Source organism: Microtus oregoni, unplaced genomic scaffold, assembly GCF_018167655.1.
Source record: "Microtus oregoni isolate MIOR12 unplaced genomic scaffold, Mior012 000008F_ref0000371, whole genome shotgun sequence".
NCBI lineage: Eukaryota > Metazoa > Chordata > Mammalia > Rodentia > Cricetidae > Microtus > Microtus oregoni.
Window position 1 is genome coordinate 53661600 of NW_024543067.1, and position 19413 is coordinate 53681012.

At 35.9% G+C, this 19413-nt stretch overlaps 3 pseudogenes; 2 read left to right on the top strand and 1 right to left on the bottom strand.

Annotated features, from left to right (window-relative positions):
* The first annotated feature begins 824 nt into the window (after window positions 1-824).
* On the top strand, window positions 825-1787 carry LOC121451381 (annotated as a pseudogene).
* A 7752-nt stretch (window positions 1788-9539) lies between these two features.
* LOC121451829 lies at window positions 9540-10496 on the top strand (annotated as a pseudogene).
* A 5117-nt stretch (window positions 10497-15613) lies between these two features.
* Window positions 15614-16244, bottom strand: LOC121451966 (annotated as a pseudogene).
* Window positions 16245-19413: the final 3169 nt, after the last annotated feature.

Genomic DNA, 19413 nt, shown 5'->3' on the forward strand with positions numbered 1-19413 from the left:
CATTTTTGTCTTAACCTCAACAGTTCATCCATTCCTTCTTTGGGACCGCAGCAGACTAGTTGAGATACCCAGTCTTGTCTGCCTTAGCAGGTACTAGATTCTTATACTTTCCATTTATAACTAGCCATTGTTGGACTGCAGCCTGTAAGTCATTCCAATAATTTTTTGCTATGTGAGTACTGTGAGTCTAGAGAACCCTAATGAATACAATGTCTACTATATTTTCCTAGAATATATGTATGAGTCTCACTTGAAAGAAATGATGTATTGGATGAACATATGAGATTGTTATTTTCTTCTGTGTAAATAAAAAGTATTTTAAAAAGAAATTCTTAAATTGAAATCATGTCATATCCTTGTCATAAATATTTTAGGAGGTCAGAGCTAATTTTGTATTGATAGCTAGCATATCTCTTCATTGTCAGAAAGTTAAATACCTTAGGATATTGGAGTGGGGCCAGGGTGGTTCAAGAGCAGTGATGTATTCAGGTAAACATGAGCTAGCATTTCATCAATCATCTTTATCTTAATAACACCCCTAAAAACTCTAAGCACTATAAATCATGGGTTCAGAAGATAGTGATGGTTTGTATTCCTTCCATTCCTAATCTTTGATGAAAACTAGAGAGATAGGAGAAAATGGTAATTTAGAGACTTTAGGAGTTGTGTCAGTGTTTAATCAGAATAGATTTTCTTCATGACCAGAAAAAGAATAAATAGGGATTTCTCGAGAATGGGAACAACTAACTCTAGTTGTCTTTTTGGACTCTAAAAACAGTTCCTTGCCAATGTGAAGATTTACTTCTGTTTTTATAGATCTGCTGATGACATAAATGGCTATGGAAAATGACTCTACAGTGACTGAATTCATTCTCACAGGACTGACAGACCAACCTGAGCTCTACCTACCCCTCTTTATCCTGTTTCTGGTGAACTATGTCATCACAATTTTGGGAAACTTGAGTTTAATGAGTCTCATTTTCCTGAATTCAAACCTGCAGACTCCCATGTACTTTTTTCTCTTTAATTTGTCCTTTATTGACTTATGTTACTCCTTTGTCTTTACTCCCAAAACACTAATGAGTTTTTTTTCAGAGAAGAACACCATCTCCTTTACAGGATGCATGACTCAGCTATTTTTTTTCTGCTTTTTTGCCAACTCTGAGTGCTATGTGTTGACAGCCATGGCCTATGATCGCTATGTTGCCATCTGTCAACCACTTTTGTACACGATCATCATGTCTCCTAGGACATGTTCCCTGATGATGCTTGGTTCATACTTGATGGGGTTTGCTGGTGCCATTGTCCACACAGGGTTTATGATCAGGCTACACTTTTGTAATTCTAACGTCATCAACCACTACCTGTGTGATATCTTCCCCCTTCTGCAACTCTCCTGCAGCAGCACCTATGCCAATGAGCTTGTGAGTTCTGTTGTTGTCAGCACAGTCGTCATTGCATCTAGTGTTATCATTTTAATGTCCTATGCTTTGATTCTTTTTAATGTCACTCAGTTGTCATCAGGTAAAGGTTTGTATAAAGCCATGAGCACCTGTAGTTCTCACATAATCACTGTGGCCTTATTCTATGGATTTGGTATGCTTACACATATAAAAACATCATCTGATAAGTCTGAAGATCAGGGAAAAATTCTCAGTGTATTTTGTACATTTTTGCTGCCATTATTGAACCCATTTATATACAGTCTCAGGAATAAGGATGTGAAGCTTGCTCTAAAGAGAACTCTGAGGAGATTCACAGTGAGTCAAGCACCTGAGCTCTCATAGTCCATGTCTCCAATTTGGGTCTTTGTCTCCAGTTTATTTTCTTATCACCTTCTTTTCAATATTCTCTTTCCTTCTCTTCATCTTTCTTTCTATATTCTCTTAAGTCTTTCTCTTCCTTTTCCTCTATAAAAATTCTTGATATTCTTATCTGGCAATAAGAAAATATTTTTGATCTAGGACCTTGTCCTGAAATGTGGAACCAACAACACCTTTGTACAAGGTAGAGACACAAGATGACATATTTTGAATCTTGAGACAAATCTACCAACTATTTATCTATATACTTCTACAACCAAGGAAAGCCAGGGAGTTGAATGTTAATAAGTTTACTTGTGTTATTCTTTTCAGAGACAAATTTGTAGAGTTCTTTCTATTTCTTGTCTTTAAAAACACTTGTGAATTGCACATAGTTTCAGCTGTGGCTATGGTAAAATTGTCAAAGGTTTTAGCATTAGTTATTGCCTTTTAAGATTTTCCTTATTTTGAATTTTGTACCTCATCATTACAAAATGACATTATGTGTTTTCTTGGAGAAATGGTTAACCATTTTTATAACCATTGAAGCTTAATTTATGCTAATTTTGTATTCATACTTCTTAAATATCACTAGCAATGACTGATTTTTTTTTGTAAAAGGATGTTTTGTCATAAATACAATGGAATTTGTCCTTGTTCCCTATCTATTGATATTCATTACTTTTAGTAACCACACAATAACAATACATAGTGTCTAAAGTCATTATTCTCTTTGTTATATAGCAAAGATGATGCTTCCAAAGAAATGTCTATTTACTTCTTTAAAAGAAACCTTAGGTGAAGTTATAGCCTAATGATAGAGTGCTAGTATATGCTCCTGTTTGATTCTTAACACACATGTACATACATATAATTACATTTAATGTATATAACATGAACATATGTTCATATACATGTGTTTATGGCACAAATATCGAACAACTGTAATTTTTATTTAAATGTGTTAATCTAGTTTTTTCTTTTGCTTATTTATAGGAATGCCTCCCCACAACTAATGACAAACCAAACAAATAACTAATCTTCCTGAATGTCTATGTAATGTGTAACATTCTTAAATATAGTGTTATTATAATTCTTTTCTGTTCTATGGATTTGACTTGTTTTAGGTTATATAGTTAGTAACACAGATCCTAGATTTTAACTCACCATGCATCAAATGAACAAACAGAAATAAGGAAAGAAAGAGAATTGTTAAATGACAGAGAGAGCTAGAGAGTCATTCAGGATGAGTCTGAAAGAGGGAGCATACCTGGTGACCACATGGACAGCCTGCTACCTCTGCCTTGGCAGAGGTTGAGTGTGTTATCATGACCCAACAGTTTCCAGTTTCATGACAAGAAATTGGGATCTGAAAGCTGACATTGGTTAAAAATCACATCATAAGAACAGTGGTTTGGAAGACATGAAGCTGTGAGCAGAAATAGCAGAGCCCTGGGCTCAGTGGCATGCAAGATTGACACTACAGATTTTGTAATTCTGTGTTGTAGTGGATCATTCCCTCAGATAACACAACCTTAGCAATTGTCAATCCCATCCAGTTGATGAATTGCTTATATCATTGTTTCCCCACCTGATGCTTAGAGAGACCCTTCTTAAGACTTTTGCATGGCTTTGACTTTGGGTTGGAGTTCAACTGTATCAATTTATTAAGACATGTAAGCAGCTACCAACAGTTGCTTAAAGTAGATTGCTAAAAAGCAGGAGTGAGGACAAATACTCCAAAGAGATAATGAAGCCTCAAGCTGATCTATAAACAACAACAAGAGCAGCCATAGTCTTTTTAATAGTTGTCCTTATAGTAGATCATGGATATCAGGGAAGTTCAAAGCCAGACAACAGATTGAAAGTTGGAACAATGTCTTCTTATTGGTTTCTGTTTTTGAGGGTTAACTTTAGAAATGATGGATATTTATCAGAATAAATGACAGGATGCTTAACCATGAAATCAAAAAAGCTTATGCATCATAAGAATATATTTTTTACTAGAGAGTAAATTTTACAATTTAGTGCATGTGTCACTTCATCTCTTCATAGAACTAAATGGAACACCACAATTTTCAAATAAAAAAAGCAGTATGTGAGAAGTGAATATTTCCAGAAAGAATTAGGTATGAACAATTCTACTGACTCACACAAAGCATAACTGAATAATAAAATGTGATATGACATATACCTATTACATAATATTAGTAGACACCTGAGGTATATATTAGTGGTATTTTTGTTATGAAATAAATTCTGCTTTTTTTGTAAATTTTCTGTAGACTCAATTGAGAAACAATAAAAAACTGCTGCAGTCTGATTCTTAACAACTGGTATTTGTAGTGTCTAACTTCAATTCATTTTGGAGAATTATGCCACCGACCACCCCAGCCAGGTATGGGGTCTTGTGGGACGTGGCTTCTTGAAGACTAGATGGTTAAGGATTCGGTGGCGACAAACAGAAACAAACACAGAGGCAGTTTGAATCTGAGTGTATTTTGCAGCTCTCAAATAAGGGTTTTTATACAAGAAGAACAGGAATTGCAATCTTAAAAGTTGTGCTCAGTGAAGCAGTTATAAAGAACAATTATCATAATGATTTGGCACAGGAAAGCATAAAATCAATCAAGTTTTACATTTCCTAAACAGTTTGTTCAAAGAATCAATTATGACCAAAACAGATAACATCTTAGTTACTAAACACTGGGTTCAAAGAATTAATTATGACACTAAACAAGTACAAAAAAAATCACTTATAGTTAATGAATGACTCTTAGGTCCTGATCAAGTTCATAAATTTTCATGTGTAATCCTTAACTATCATCTAGCTTTTATGTTATTAAAAATCCTCGAAGTTCAGTTTAAAACTACTTAAGCAATGCTTTCTATACCTCAGTGTCAAAGCCAACCTCACCTACTCATGCACAGCCATACAAATTCATATATTTTTGAATATATTTTTGTAATTATGTAAATGATTATGAAGCAAAGCATTGAATCTCATAGAAAAGAGGTCATGGCTAGTAATCCCAATTCAAGGGGGTGGCTTATTCTCCGCCCAGGCTATCAGGAACATCTTGTAAATATTAAAAGGAAGTAGAAGCAGACAAACTGCAATGAGAAATATGGCTCAATAATTTCTCTATGGCTAGAGAGTTCCACAACCGGTTTCAGGAGACCTCCTCCTTTTGGAGTCTAAAGCCACAGTCTGTGGAACTTGTCACACAGAATGTACTGCGGTTGGTGTGGCAGAACTACATGCTTTGTTGCTAAATTTGGATTTCTAAATAATTATCACACAGTGCGTCCTCAGTAGTGGTGGTGTGTGTATGTCTCATGAATGGTTAACATAATCGGCATCTACTGTGAAACTGTGTTCTACTGTGAGGAGGTTAGTGGAAATCACTGAATCCCAGTGACCGTGGCTTTTTAAAGAATACTTGGAGTCTATTGCATGTACTGGCTTTTGGGGATCCTATTTCCTTTGGATGTATACCTTGCTCAACCTGGATGTAGTGGGGAGGGCCATGGACTTTCCACAGGGCAGGGTGCCTTGCCCTCTCTTAAGATTGGAGGTGGGAGAGGTGAGGGTGTGTGGAGAGAGTGGGAGGGGAGTAAGAGGAGGGAAGGATGTGGGATTTGGATTTGTACTTTTTAAATAATAATAATAATAATAATAATAATAATAATAATAATAATAATAATAACTTGGAATTAGCCGGTTGATGGTGGCACACTCCTTTAATCCCAACACTTGGGAGGCAGAGGCAGGTGGATCTCTGTGAGTTCAATTCCAGCCTTGTCTACAAAAGCAAGTTCCAGGACAGGCTACAGAGAAACCCTGTCTTGGAAAAAAATAAGGCAAACAAAGAATACTTGAAATTAGATATATTTATGCACTAACTCTTAACATTTGACCTTCTGATATTGATTTGGAGAGTTGTGACCTATGATCTTGGAAATTAATTCCATACTGTAATGATCTTCCTGCACATTACTCATTTGAAAGTTGTTTTATTTCCTAATTTAAATTATATTTAAATTTCACGAAAAAATTATGTAAATAAACAAACAAAAATTCCAATGTTAGTTTACTTAAACCATCATGGCCATTGCAATCTGAAAATGGTCTACTTTGCCTATCAGAGCTATCTTTCCTCCATCTTTAGGTACTGTGCAACTTCAAAGTGAATAGCACAGAAAGTCTACAAAAGTAAACCTCAAGCATATTTTCTTATTTACATAATGTTTAAATTATTTTAGCAGTCCTTTTATATCTTTCTAAATGATCTTTATAAAATGATTGACAATAACATCAAGTAAAGAACCAGGTAAATTTAAATTTTTCATATAAGAATTTTATTTATTTATTTATTTATTTTTTAATTTATTTATTTATTAAGGATTTCTGCCTCCTCCCCGCAACCGCTTCCCATTTCCCTCCCCCTCCCCCGATCAAGTCCCCCCTCCCTCATCTGCTCCAAGAGCAATCAGGGTTCCCTGACCTGTGGGAAGCCCAAGGACTGCCCACCTCTATCCAGGTCTAGTAAGGTGAGCATCCAAACTGCCTAGGCTCCCCCAAAGCCAGTACGTGCAGTAGGATCAAAAACCCACTGCGATTGATCTTGAGTTCTCAGTATTCCTCATTGTCCACTATGTTCAACAAGTCCGGATTTATCCCATGCTTTTTCAGACCTAGGCCAGCTGGCCTTGGTGAGTTCCCGATAGAACATCCCCATTGTCTCAGTGTGTGGGTGCACCCCTCGTGGTCCTGAGTTCCTTGCTCGTGCTCCGTCTCCTTCTGCTCCTGATTTGGACCTTGAGATTTCAGTCTAGTGCTCCCATGTGGGTCTCTGTCTCTGTCTCCTTTCATCGCCTGATGAAGGTTAATATTCATGAGGATGCCTATGTGTTTGTCTTTGGATTCACCTTCTTATTTAGCTTCTCCAGGAACATGAATTATAAGCTCAATGTCCTTTATTTATGTCTAGAAACCAAATATGAGTGAGTACATCCCATGTTCCTCTTTTTGGGTCTGGCTTACCTCACTCAGGATAGTGTTTTCTATTTCCATCCATTTGTATGCAAAATTCAAGAAGTCCTTGTTTTTTACTGTTGAGTAATACTCTAATATGTATATATTCCATACTTTCTTCATCCATTCTTCCGTTGAAGGGCATCTAAGTTGTTTCCAGGTTCTGGAAGAGAGAAATAATGCCATTTTTGTGTTTTCATGAAATTATTGTTGTACATATTTCATTTGGCTTGACAAGCCATTAAATAAGAATACTAAAAAGAATAGAAAAGTTGTTCTATTCCTGACTTGAAAATAAACTTTAGTATACCGTAGTTGAATATACTCATCATTATGCCAACTTTGTTATATTATTGTTACACAAACAAATGGGATATTTTATTAGAGATATTTTCAATGTTTGTCTGTTTTTGTACTACAATTTATGATATTGCAATGAATATTTGTTTACAAGATTCTGTTAAGGACTTAGTGATTTCTTTGAGCATGCAGTATATATGTTTATAAGCTACTTACATATGTATTTAAAATGTTTCCTAAGATGCTACAGGATTTGGTTCAAAATTTCAAAATATTATTAGAAGAGTATGTGTAACTTTACTTTCATAATAGTTTATGAATATTCCAGTTATTTCACATCTGCATATGTAATCAATTTTGTCAGCTTTGTTACTTAGCTGACTGTTTCAAATCAATATTAGTAGCCATGCTGCTTTGTGGAAAGATGACTTCATACATTTACCACATGGGTAGTTTAGAAAGAATATTACAAAGTTTCCTTTGTTTCCTGATAAGATATCGTATCAGAAATCTGAATAAGTGAATGAAAAGTATCAAAAACTACCCCTGCTCTGTATCCAGATGACTAAAAACACAAAATAGCAATAGGATAAAAAAATTAATATGTGAAATCTATTCTTTGATTTGATGAGAGCAACAAATATTGGAAATTAAAATACAATATCGTTGATGTTAGTGTGAAAGAGTAGAGAGTCGCATATACACCAACCTAGCAGTTGTGGGTAGATATCTACCAAAGTAAGGATAGAACACATTATCATGTGAATATAAAATGACCTCTAAAGTCTCATGTGCTTGACCACCTGGCCCTAAGCTGATTGTGCTATTTTCTTTGGCTGTGTCCTTGTTAGAAAAAGTAGATTACCATAGGAAGGTCTTGAAGGCTATATTGACTTGAGGTTCTGGCCCAAGCTTTCTATATTCTGTCAACTCTATGTAGAAAGTGTTTTCTGCCTGTTCCTGCTGCTGTTCTCAAATGGAGCTTCTTCCACTGCTATGCTTTCCCTGAAAAGATAGAGCACAGTCTCGTGAAATTCTGAGACTAAATAAAGCTTTCTGCCCTCAATTTGTCTGTGTTATATGTTGTGCCACAATACATATGATGAGAAAGGCGATCTACAGGATCTTTATGCATAAAATGTATGAACTGATCTCACAGTCTTTTGTACTCTAAAAATTCAACCACCATTCCAAAACTCATACCCTTTTTTTCAAAGTACTTTAGTCTGTTTATTTCTTAAGCATATGTAAGATACATTTCTAAGTATATACAGATATAGTTCTATGTAAATTAGGGTTATTGCTGTCTACCTCTACACCAATAGAAATGTAAAAGCCTATGTGTAAACTTATATTTCTTTCCTCTCTTAATTTATCTATAGAGTTTAATCTATCTATCTATCTATCTATCTATCTATCTATCTATCTATCTGTCTGTCTGTCTGTCTATATACCTATCTAGGATTTTAAAACTGTGGTCTACTCTTTATTACTCCAATCAAAGATGTTCATAGGATAGCTACAAATGGCAAGTGAGCAGTTCTCTTAATGTTCTGTTGTAGAGCTATGCAGAGCTTGAGAATGGCAAAGGGGACCAATCACAACTCTGCCCTGGGAACTAGATGTTCCCTGGTGAGAAATTATAAACAGAATAAGACTGTGAATCTCAAAAGATTCACCTTAGTTTTACAGCAGTTGATGTAAATATAAATTCAGTAATTTTTACCCTCAAGGGGTGTAACCCATAGAGAGGATATCATAAAGAAGAGAATACTTTTCTGTACTTATAAGATTTTTTTCTCATGAACCTTGATCTTCATATTCTCTTGAGTAAGGTAATGCTTTAGAGACTCATGTAAGATGTTTTATTTTTGAGTATGTGGAGAGAACTTTCTATGTCATTTCACATAATGAACTTCTTCTAGCAAGTCATATATAATCTACACTTGTGGAACTACCCACTTCATCATCAGTAACTTTGGCTCTTCTAGACTGTGTGGAGGGAGGTACCAAGAGATCTGAAAGTAAGACAGGTTCTAGATGACCAATGGTGAGCATTGGATTTTTGTACTGGCAATTTCCCTTAGAATTTCAAGTTTCATAAATCTTGGGTTCTGAAAGAAACTTCTTCTTATTTTTTTCAACTTTAATATTTAGTAAAGAACAGGGAAAGGGAAGAAATTATAGTCTGAGCCACTGGTGATCAATTAACAACATTTCTGTGGATACATCTTATGGGTAGAGGAAACAGAAATAGGGATGACTTAGGAATCATCTCGTAGGTTTTGCTCTTTGGGGAGCCATCTATGTGTTCCCTCATGCTGGGAAATCACTAAATCAAGCTTTCCACTTGGAGAGAAAAATGCGCTATTGATTAAAGTTCATTTCTATATTTGTTCTTTCAGGTGCCACACATGTAGCAAATGATTATGGAAAATGACTCCTCAGTGTCTGAATTCATTCTTATGGGCCTAACAGACCAACCTGAACTCCAGTTGCCCTTATTTGCTCTGTTCTTGGTGAATTACACAGCCACTGTGATGGGAAACTTGAGCTTAATTAGTCTCATTTTCTTGAACTCAAACCTCCACACCCCCATGTACTTTTTTATCTTCAATCTATCCTTCATTGATTTCTGTTATTCATTTGTCTTTACCCCCAAAATGCTAATGAGCTTTGCTTTAAAGAAGAACACTATTTCCTTCAGAGGATGCATAACTCAGCTGTTTTTCTTCTGCTTTTTTGTGAGCTCAGAGTGTTATGTGTTGACAGTCATGGCCTATGATCGCTATGTAGCCATTTGTCAGCCACTACTGTACAAGGTTATTATGTCACCTGAGATATGTTTTACACTGATGTTTGGTTCTTACTTAACGGGGTTGGCTGGGGCCATGGCTCACACAGGGTGTATGCTCAGGCTCAGATTTTGTGATTCTAACATCATCAACCACTACATGTGTGACATCTTCCCACTTCTCCAGCTCTCCTGCAGTAGCACCTATGTCAATGAACTTCTGAGCTTTGTTGTGGTAGGTACAGTTATCTCTTTCTCTAGCCTCATTATCTTGGTTTCATATGCTAGGATCCTTTCTAGTGTCGTTCAAATGTCATCAGGTAAGGGTTGGTTCAAAGCCATGGGAACCTGTGGGTCTCACATCATAACGGTCAGTCTCTTCTATGGATCTGGGCTACTTGCTTATGTGAAGCCATCATCTGTTGAAACCATGGGCCAGGGGAAAATTTTCTCAGTCTTTTATACATTTTTGGTGCCCATGCTGAACCCTCTTATTTATAGCCTCAGAAACAAGGATGTCAAGCTTGCTGTGAATAGAACCATGAAGAGAATAACAAACTGATATATCTATGAGGTTTCTCTTAGATCTGTTTCTACCTATCTGCTGTTTTCTTCTCATTTATTGTCTTTTTTATTACGTATCATTAATTGATTAATCAATTTCACTTCTCTCTTGTTTCTACAGTATCACCAAGTTTTATACAGTATCATTGGTCCTTTCACTGTGCAATGTCACTTTAGTTAGGTATATTTTCTTTATATTCATAAACATAGATAAGAGGTTACATAATTGTTAGAATTTTTATAATTTTCAGGTTACTTTCTTAGTGATTCCTATTAAAATATTTGTATTACTGTAATTTTTTACTTTATATCTTTGCATTTATTCAAATTCATATAGGAAAAAATTATATGCAGAAAAATGGAGCCTAACTGAATAAATAAAATACATTTTAATATAACACTGTTAAGACCAACAGTATTGACAGTTTGTCCCTATTGTTAGTATATGTTAAACATTTCCTAAGGATTTTTTCCTAACTCCCTTAAATACATGACACTACTGTCATTTTTATATTGAAGTAAGAAAACTGAGATACAGAAAAGTTTATATGATAGAGTTAAAGAATAGACAGTTATAGTTTCCTTAGTTATGATAAAAGATAAAGTAGATATAAATGTAACTGTAATTCTTGCTTAATATCTGTCTTGTTATTGTAACTTTACTATATTAAAGTTAAAACCTTCCTTTTTATTTAAACAGCAAAGGGGAAATGATGTGAAAAGTCCATGTGTTGCTTTTATTAGTTAATGAATAAATCTGTTTCAGCCAGTGGCTTAGCAGAATAGAGCTAGGCGGGAAAACTAAACTCTGTGCTGGGAGAAAGAAGGTGGAGTCAGGGAGACACCATGTAGCCCCACTGGAGACAGACACTGGGGACAGAACTTTACCTGGTAAGCCACAGCCACGTGTCAATACACAGATTGATGAAGATGGGTTAGTTTAGGATATAAGAGTTAGCCAAGGGGCTGGAGAGATGGCTCAGTGGTTAAGAGCATTGCCTGCTCTTCCAAAGGTCCTGAGTTCAATTCCCAGCAACCACATGGTGGCTCACAACCATCTGTAATGAGGTCTGGTGCCCTCTTCTGGCCTGCAGACATATACACGGACAGAATATTGTATACATAATAAATAAATATTTAAAAAAAAAGAGTTAGCCAAAAATACGCTTAAACTATTGGCCAAACAGTATTGCAAAAAAAAAAAAAAGAAAAGAAAAGTTTATAAATTATTAAGCTTCTTAGTGGAGATATGAAACTTGATTTTGAATTTAATGAAAGTTTTTTTTTTTTGCAAAGCTCACCCACCTAACGGCAATATTACTTGGAGGTGTGATATATATATATATATATATATATATATATATATATATATATGTGTGTGTGTGTGTGTGTGTGTGTGTGTGTGTGTGTGTGTGTGTGCGTGTGTGTGTGTGTGTATAAAGTTGCCACCATCTTACATCAAGCCTATTAATTTCAAGTTTTTAATGAAATTGTGTGATTTATTTAAATGAGGTTTTGTTTTTATGGTTACTGGAGCATTTATGTGATTTACTTCTCTGTCTCAATTTCTCAGACCCCACAATTTTGATAGGAGATCAGCAAACATATTCTCACATTTCTTACAAGTAGAAATTCAATCGTTAATGTTTCTTCTTAATTTATGGATTATATCTGTGAATTTTTTATTATCACATTCACTTTTGTTTGGAGAAATCTGTTCTAAAAATGTCCAGTACATTTTCCTTGTCACATGGATATTCTTAATATACAAAATGATGTTTACTTCTGATCTATCAAGCAACAGCTTGTCTTGAGGTTTAGTAACACAGTACATACATGCTTTTGTTTATGAGTTTGATTTACAAGACCAGAAATAATCTCTCTCTCTTATTTCATCCCTTCCATCCTTTGTATATATTGCTATCTCTTTCTGTATCTCATTTTATCATACTGAGTAAAATAGTTATGTATTTCTAAAATTTAAAAATTTCATTATTAAAAATCTATGATCTATGTAGGCTTTAAAGGCCACACAAATAATAATCCAGAAGTTAATTTTATACTCATTATATATCTGATGAAGAAATGAATGACAAAAAATGAATTTCAATGTAACAGTGAGAATTTCTGGAGAATTATTTCACAATGATTCAAAAACAAATGAGTCTATGAAAATATGAACCCAGCCAGATGTTATTTCAGAGAAGAGAACTTCATCTACAAGGCTCTGATGCAAAATAAAAATAGACATATCCTTACAGAAGTCTCATATTAAAGGACACAGATGGTGAGCTACCGGATGACACTATTATTCATTGCAATTAGTGATTATTTTTGGGCATCATTGAGATATAGGCATTTGATTATGATTTTGTGGTGAGTACCGCCACTATTACCACAGTGAAACATGAATTTTAAAAGGCCTTTTAGATGGTATGCCTTTTTTTTTTTTTAAATCTTACGAGACAGGCTTCTCTGTTTAACAGCCCTAACTGTCCTTCAACTAACTCTCCTAGACCAGGTTGGCTTAAACTCACAGAAACCTACCTGCCTCTGCCACCCAAGGGCTGGGATTAAATGTGTGCACTTTCACTGCCCAACTGATGCTATGTCTTTATTTGGAAAGAAAAATGATTTGTTTACAATATAAACAAATAACAATTTGCATTATACAACACTGTCATTGGCAAATGCACAATTTTATTTGCCAATAAAATCTAGTAGCCACAAAGAATAGAAAAATGAAACATTTGTTTTACATAAACTTACTTAATTTACATAGTAAAATTACGATGAGATATATTCAGTTTCCTATAACTGACATAATTTCAGTCTTCATAATGGTTGAAAAAAATTATTGTATATATAAACTTTATCTTTACCCATTCTTTGGTTATTGGACTGCTAGGTTGATTTCATTATTTAACTTTTTAAAATAGCATCTCTGTAATACAATAACTTGGAGATTTGAATGAAGAACAAAATGTGTTAGAGCTGTGTCATTGCTAGATCTATTTCTAGTACCTTGAAAAACTCTATATTTGTTTTTATGTTAGTTGGATGAGTTTACTTTTCCACTAACAGTATTTTAATATTCATTTCAATCCACATCATTTCAATCCTCCTCAGCATTGCTGATATCTGTCTTCTTGGTGGTTGCCATTTTGAATGGAGTGAGATGGAAGCTCACTGTGTTTGTGTTCTATTGATGGTTAATGATTTTTAACATTTTCAAATTTTTATTGGCTATTTATGTTTTGTTAATTGACAACTGGGTGTACATTTTATTGGCCTTTTAAGTGATTGTTTTGTTTGGTTTCAGATGCTCATTTTTTTACAATTTCTAATTATTTTTGTGTATCAGAAATATTGATACTAATATATAGATACTAAGTATTTTCTTCTATTCTTTTGGCTATCTTTTTACTCTAATAATAACTTCTTTTATATGCAGAAATAGTCTGTGTTAAACTTTGATAAATTTAATGTTTTCTTTGACTTATGAGGCTATTTTTTCCATTATATCTTTAGCCCTTTAGATTATCTCTTCCATCTCTTGTATTCTGTTGTTGATGCTTGCATTTGTGGTTCCTGATAGCTTCCCCATATTTTCCATTTCCATAATTCCATTGGTTTGTGTTTTCTTTATTGTCTCAATTTCAGTTTTCAAGCTTAGAATTGGTTCTTTCACCTGTTTGATTGCTTTTTCTTTGTTTTCTTTAAGGGAATCTTTTATTTCTTTCATTTTTTTTGTCTTTTCCTCCATGTCTTTGAGAAAAATTTTCATTTCTCTTTTGGGGGCCTCAAACAATCTCCTAAAGTTATTTTTTTTAGGACATTCGATAGGCCATTTTGTTCTACTTCTTCTGTAGTGTGGTGTTGATGTCTTGCTGTTGTAGACTCACTAGTTTTTATTGCTGCTGGGTTTCTCTTTGTGCTGCTGAGTATGTTCTTAACTTGTCAACTTACTTTTTCCTCTGATTGGTGTAGTTTGGGCCATGTCTCTAGTGAACACTCATCCAAGTGCAAGTGGATCCCAAGACTTAAATGGCTGTTTATTATGGGGGAGTCAGAACAATAGTTCCAGTCACCCTAGAGGTCACATGGTATTCACAGTGGTTGCTCATCGATCCAGGAAACCACTCTGCAATCTGGTGGTTGGGGCCGTTCCCACTGAGGTTGAGTTCACTGGCATGGGCTCCTTCCATGGAGGTTACTGGCTTCAGCCTGCTCTTCGGGAGGTTGCTTGCTAGGGCGTGCTCTGGTGGAGATTACTAAATATAAGTTCTTAAAATCATTTTATTTGCCATATTCCACAGGTCTTTGAAGTGTTCAAAATTGTATATCTAACTGAAATATATCTCTCTCTTTATAGAAGGTCTACATAACATGACTAAAAGTTTACTATTATAGATGACTACCTATTGACCCGTATTTCTTAATTATGCATTACATTTTTAAAAGAGCTGTATAAATAAAATACCTTAAGCAAGTGTAGAAATATAAATACAACAAAATTGGTGTCTAATTTGTATCAATAAATCAAAGTACATACCAATGTAGAGTATTTATTTTTATATGATATCCCCCTTTAAATGAAAACAAACATTTATAAACAAACTTTTGTTAATTTAGGCATAGTTGTCTTCAAACTTCTTCCTGCTGTTTGTTGGGTAAACTATGTCTAGGGTTCATGAAGATCTTTCAGGGTGTCTTATTCCATCAAATCTCATTAGTCTGGAAGAAATCCACAGGTTCCTATCATCTATTCCAAAGAGTAGATTCAAATTTTGAAGTCAAGATAATTTTAAAATATATATGGTGGTTTATCTTAGTAGCCCCCAGAATCAATTTTTTTTCAGCTGTTAATTCATTAACAGTCCAACATCCAAAGAAAACACAATAATACACAAAACCCAGACTCTTTATGCATATTTCATCTTTATATGGCTTTTTCACTCCATTACATTTTAATATTTATTTTAATATCTTTACACTTTTAATATATCTGTCTGTACTCTTTTTATTACTTTGACTATCTCTTTAAAGACTGATTTATTTTTTTATTTTTATTTTTGCTTTATGGAAAATTTATTGCACTATTCCAAAAGCACATCACTTTTTCTTTTCAACATCCTGCTCTGCAGCTTCCTTTGCCCTCTTTGTTCCAAGGCCAAAGAGCCTGGGCATTGGCCCAGGCCATGAGAAGACTGGCAAAAGCCTTGAAGTTCTTCTCTTCTTCTGTGATGACTCTGGCTTTCTCCTTTTTATAAACATTCCGGATGGGCATCACAGGTCCTGTTAGCTGAGTGGCCAATTTAAGTTCTTCAGCCGAACTATCTCCCTTCTTTGGAGCGGAAGGCTTCCTGGGGAAGAGGATGAGCTTGGAGCGGTACTCCTTCAGGTGCTGCATGTGGGCCTGCAGGGACTCGGCGGACTTGTTTCGCCTCCTTGGGTCCACGGAGATGCCAATGGTGCGAGCCACCTTCTTATGGATACCAGCCACCCGGAGTTCCTCCAGGCTGAAGCCCTGGCCAGCTCAGACCTTGGTGTGGTAGCACACTGTGGAGCACCTCACGATGGGCCTGATGGGTCCGGACGCAGGGGCAATGCGACGTGCTTTCATCTGCCAGGCCTTGCGTCTGCGGATCTTGCGTGCCAGCTGGTTGAACCAAGTGTCCACTCGCTGCTGCCAGTCCTTGTGGAAGTGGGGCTTCAAGATCATGCCATTCGTGCTGGGCACCATGGCTGCCTCCCATGCAGGGGCAAGACTGATTTATTTTTAAAAGCTATATCTTCCTATAACTCCCTATACCTATTTTCTTTTATTCTTAAACCTACATACATTTTAAAACACATTTTAGCTCATCTAGAGGTTTATTTTTATCTGAATCTATCTTTTTTGCATATCTGTAATTGAGTTTTGATTACTTCTTTAAACTGTTAAGCAGGCATGGCTAGGACTAGAACAGTCAAATTGGCTGTTGGTTCCACACTGCTTGGCTTTCCAACATGACAGAGGTTCTTTTACTGCCAGCTCTGGGAGCCATGTTTACTACCCCAATTCAGGGAAGCAGTTGGTCCACACTGTCACTAAGTAACTTGCATCACACTGCCCATAGAGCCCATTCAAGTGCTCAGTAGCAGGATCTCTCAAAAGAGCTCTCTATGCTGAGAGTATAAATCAGGACGTCAGAGGCAACAAATCCCACAGCTACCTTTTCCAGAATGGGCCTGAGGAAGCAAGCTCCATGGGAGCAGGAGCCTGGAGACAATCCCGTCCTGGGACACTGGTGGCGCAGGAATGAGCCAGCAATCTGGTCCAGAGTAGACAGGAGATAGTGAACTTCACCAGAACAGGTAGAGGAGCACATGAGCCAGACCCAGAGACCATTGAAAGTCCAGATGTGAATCTGGGGCATTCAAGGGAGTAGACCTATGCCAGAACCTCTGTGGTTCTGGGCATGAATCTAGGACCTCCGAGGGAGTATGCAGGAACCATAGATCTCTGCAACTCCAGATGTAAGTCTGGAACCTCAGAGGGAGTAGGCCTGAGCCAGGACCTCTGAGGGCCAGGTGTTGGTCTGGGACATCAATGAGAATAGGCAGGAGCTTGGAACCTCTGTGGGTCTGAGCATGAGTTAGGGACCTCTGAGGGAGTAAGCCTGAGCCAGGTCCTCTGCTGTTATGGGCACATCTGAGCCTGGGAACTCTGAGGCAGTAGACCAGAGCCAGAGACCTTTGCAGGACCAACTCCAAGGCAGGGACCTCTGCAGGAGGGGATCCAGACCAGGATTTACAGAAACAGGTCAAAGCCAGTAACCTAGGCCAAAGTAGGCCTGAAACAGAAAACCCCAAGGGACCTGAGCAAAGCCCAGGAGTGCTGAGTTATCTTCAGGAACATGGAGTAAACAACAAGGGTAACTATTATTGTGGCACTGACTGTACAACAAGGAACAACAATCTGAGCTTTGGATTCAGTGGCACCTAGAAGATTAATCAACAGAATCTCAGACAGCCCCAACAACACCTATGAGAGAAAAAGATGAATAGAAAAGGTAAGAACATGTGCAAAGAGCAACACAACAGCAGTAAAACCTAAAGACCCTACAACAGCAATACCACAACAACCAAATACGGATGAAGCAGAATATATTGACCTAAAAATGACTTCAGGAGAATGTTTGAAACTCTTAAAGAGGAAATGAGAAATTCCCTCAAAGAAATGGAGGAAAAGACAAACAAAAAATTGGATGACATCAGCAATTCACTTGAAGAAAACCAAGAAAAAACAATCAAACATATGAAAGAAACTATTCAAGACTTGAAAACTGAAATAGAGACAACAAAGGAAACACAAGCTGAGGTCATAATAGAAACAGAAATTAGGAACTGCACATACAAGCATAAAAAACAGAATAAAAGAGATGGAAAAGAGAATCTCAAGTGCTGAAGATACAATAGAGGCAATAGACTCATCAGTTGAAGAAAATATTAAATATAACAAAAGCTTAGCCCAAAACATCCAGGAAATATGGGACATCATGAAAAGGCCAAATCTAAGAATAATAGGTATAGTAGAAAAAGAAGGAGTTAAACTCAAAAGCACAGAAAATGTATTTAACAAAATCATAAAAGAAAACTTTCCCAACCTAAAGAATGATACGCCTATGAAGATACAAGAAACTTACAGAACACCAAATAGACTGGATCCAAAAAAAGTCCCCTTGCCACATAATAATCCAAACACTAAACATACAAAGTACAAAAAGAATATTAAGAGCTTCAAAGGAAAATGGCAACGTAACATATAAAGGTAGACCTATTAGAATTACACCTGACTTCTCATTGGAGACAATGAAAGCCAGAAAGTTGTGGTCTAGCAGTATACAGACATTAAGAGACCACAGATCCCAGTCCAGAATACTATACCCAGCAAAACTTTCAATCACCATAGAAGGACAAAACAAGATCTTCCATGACAAAACTAGATTTAACCAATACCTAGCCACAAACTCAGTACTACACAAAATACAAATGGAAAACTCCAACCCAAGAAAGTTGGCTACATCAACAAAAACATAGACAATTGGTGGTCTAATATCAGCAAATCCTAAAGAAGGAAAAAACACACAAATTAACATCACCAACAATAACAACTAAATTAACAGGAGAGAGCAATCACTGGTCATTAATATCCCTTAATATAAACAGACTCAACTCACCTATAAAAAGGCACAGGCTAACAGATTGGATACAAAACCAGAATCCATACATCTTCTGGATTCAAGAAACAAATCTCAACTTCAAAGATAGAAATCATCTCAGAGTAAAGGTTTGGGAAAAAACATTCCAATCAAATGGACCTAAGAAACAAGCAGGTGTAGCTATCCTAATATCTAACAAATTAGAATTCAAGCTAAAATCAATCAACAGAGACAAAGAAGGTCATTTCATATTAGTCACAGGAAAAATCCATCAAGAGGAAATCTCAATACTGAACATCTATGCCCCAAATACAAGAGTACCCTCATATGTCACAGAAACACTTCTAAAGCTTAATTAATACATAAAACTCCACACACTAATAGTGGGAGACTTCAACATTCCCCTCTTACTACTGGTCAGATCAGTCAGAGAAATAAGGGAACTAACAGATATTATGACTATAATGGACTTAACAGAAATCTATAGAATAATCCATCCAAACAGAAAAAAATATATATCTTTTATTCAGCACTTCATGGAACCCTCTCAAAAACTGACTACATGCTCAGTTATGAAACAAATCTCAACAAATAAAAAGAATTGTAATAATCCAATTTACCTTATCATAACATCATGATTTAAAACTAGAATTTAACAGCAATACTGATTTTGAAAAATACACAAACACATAGGAATTAAACAATGCT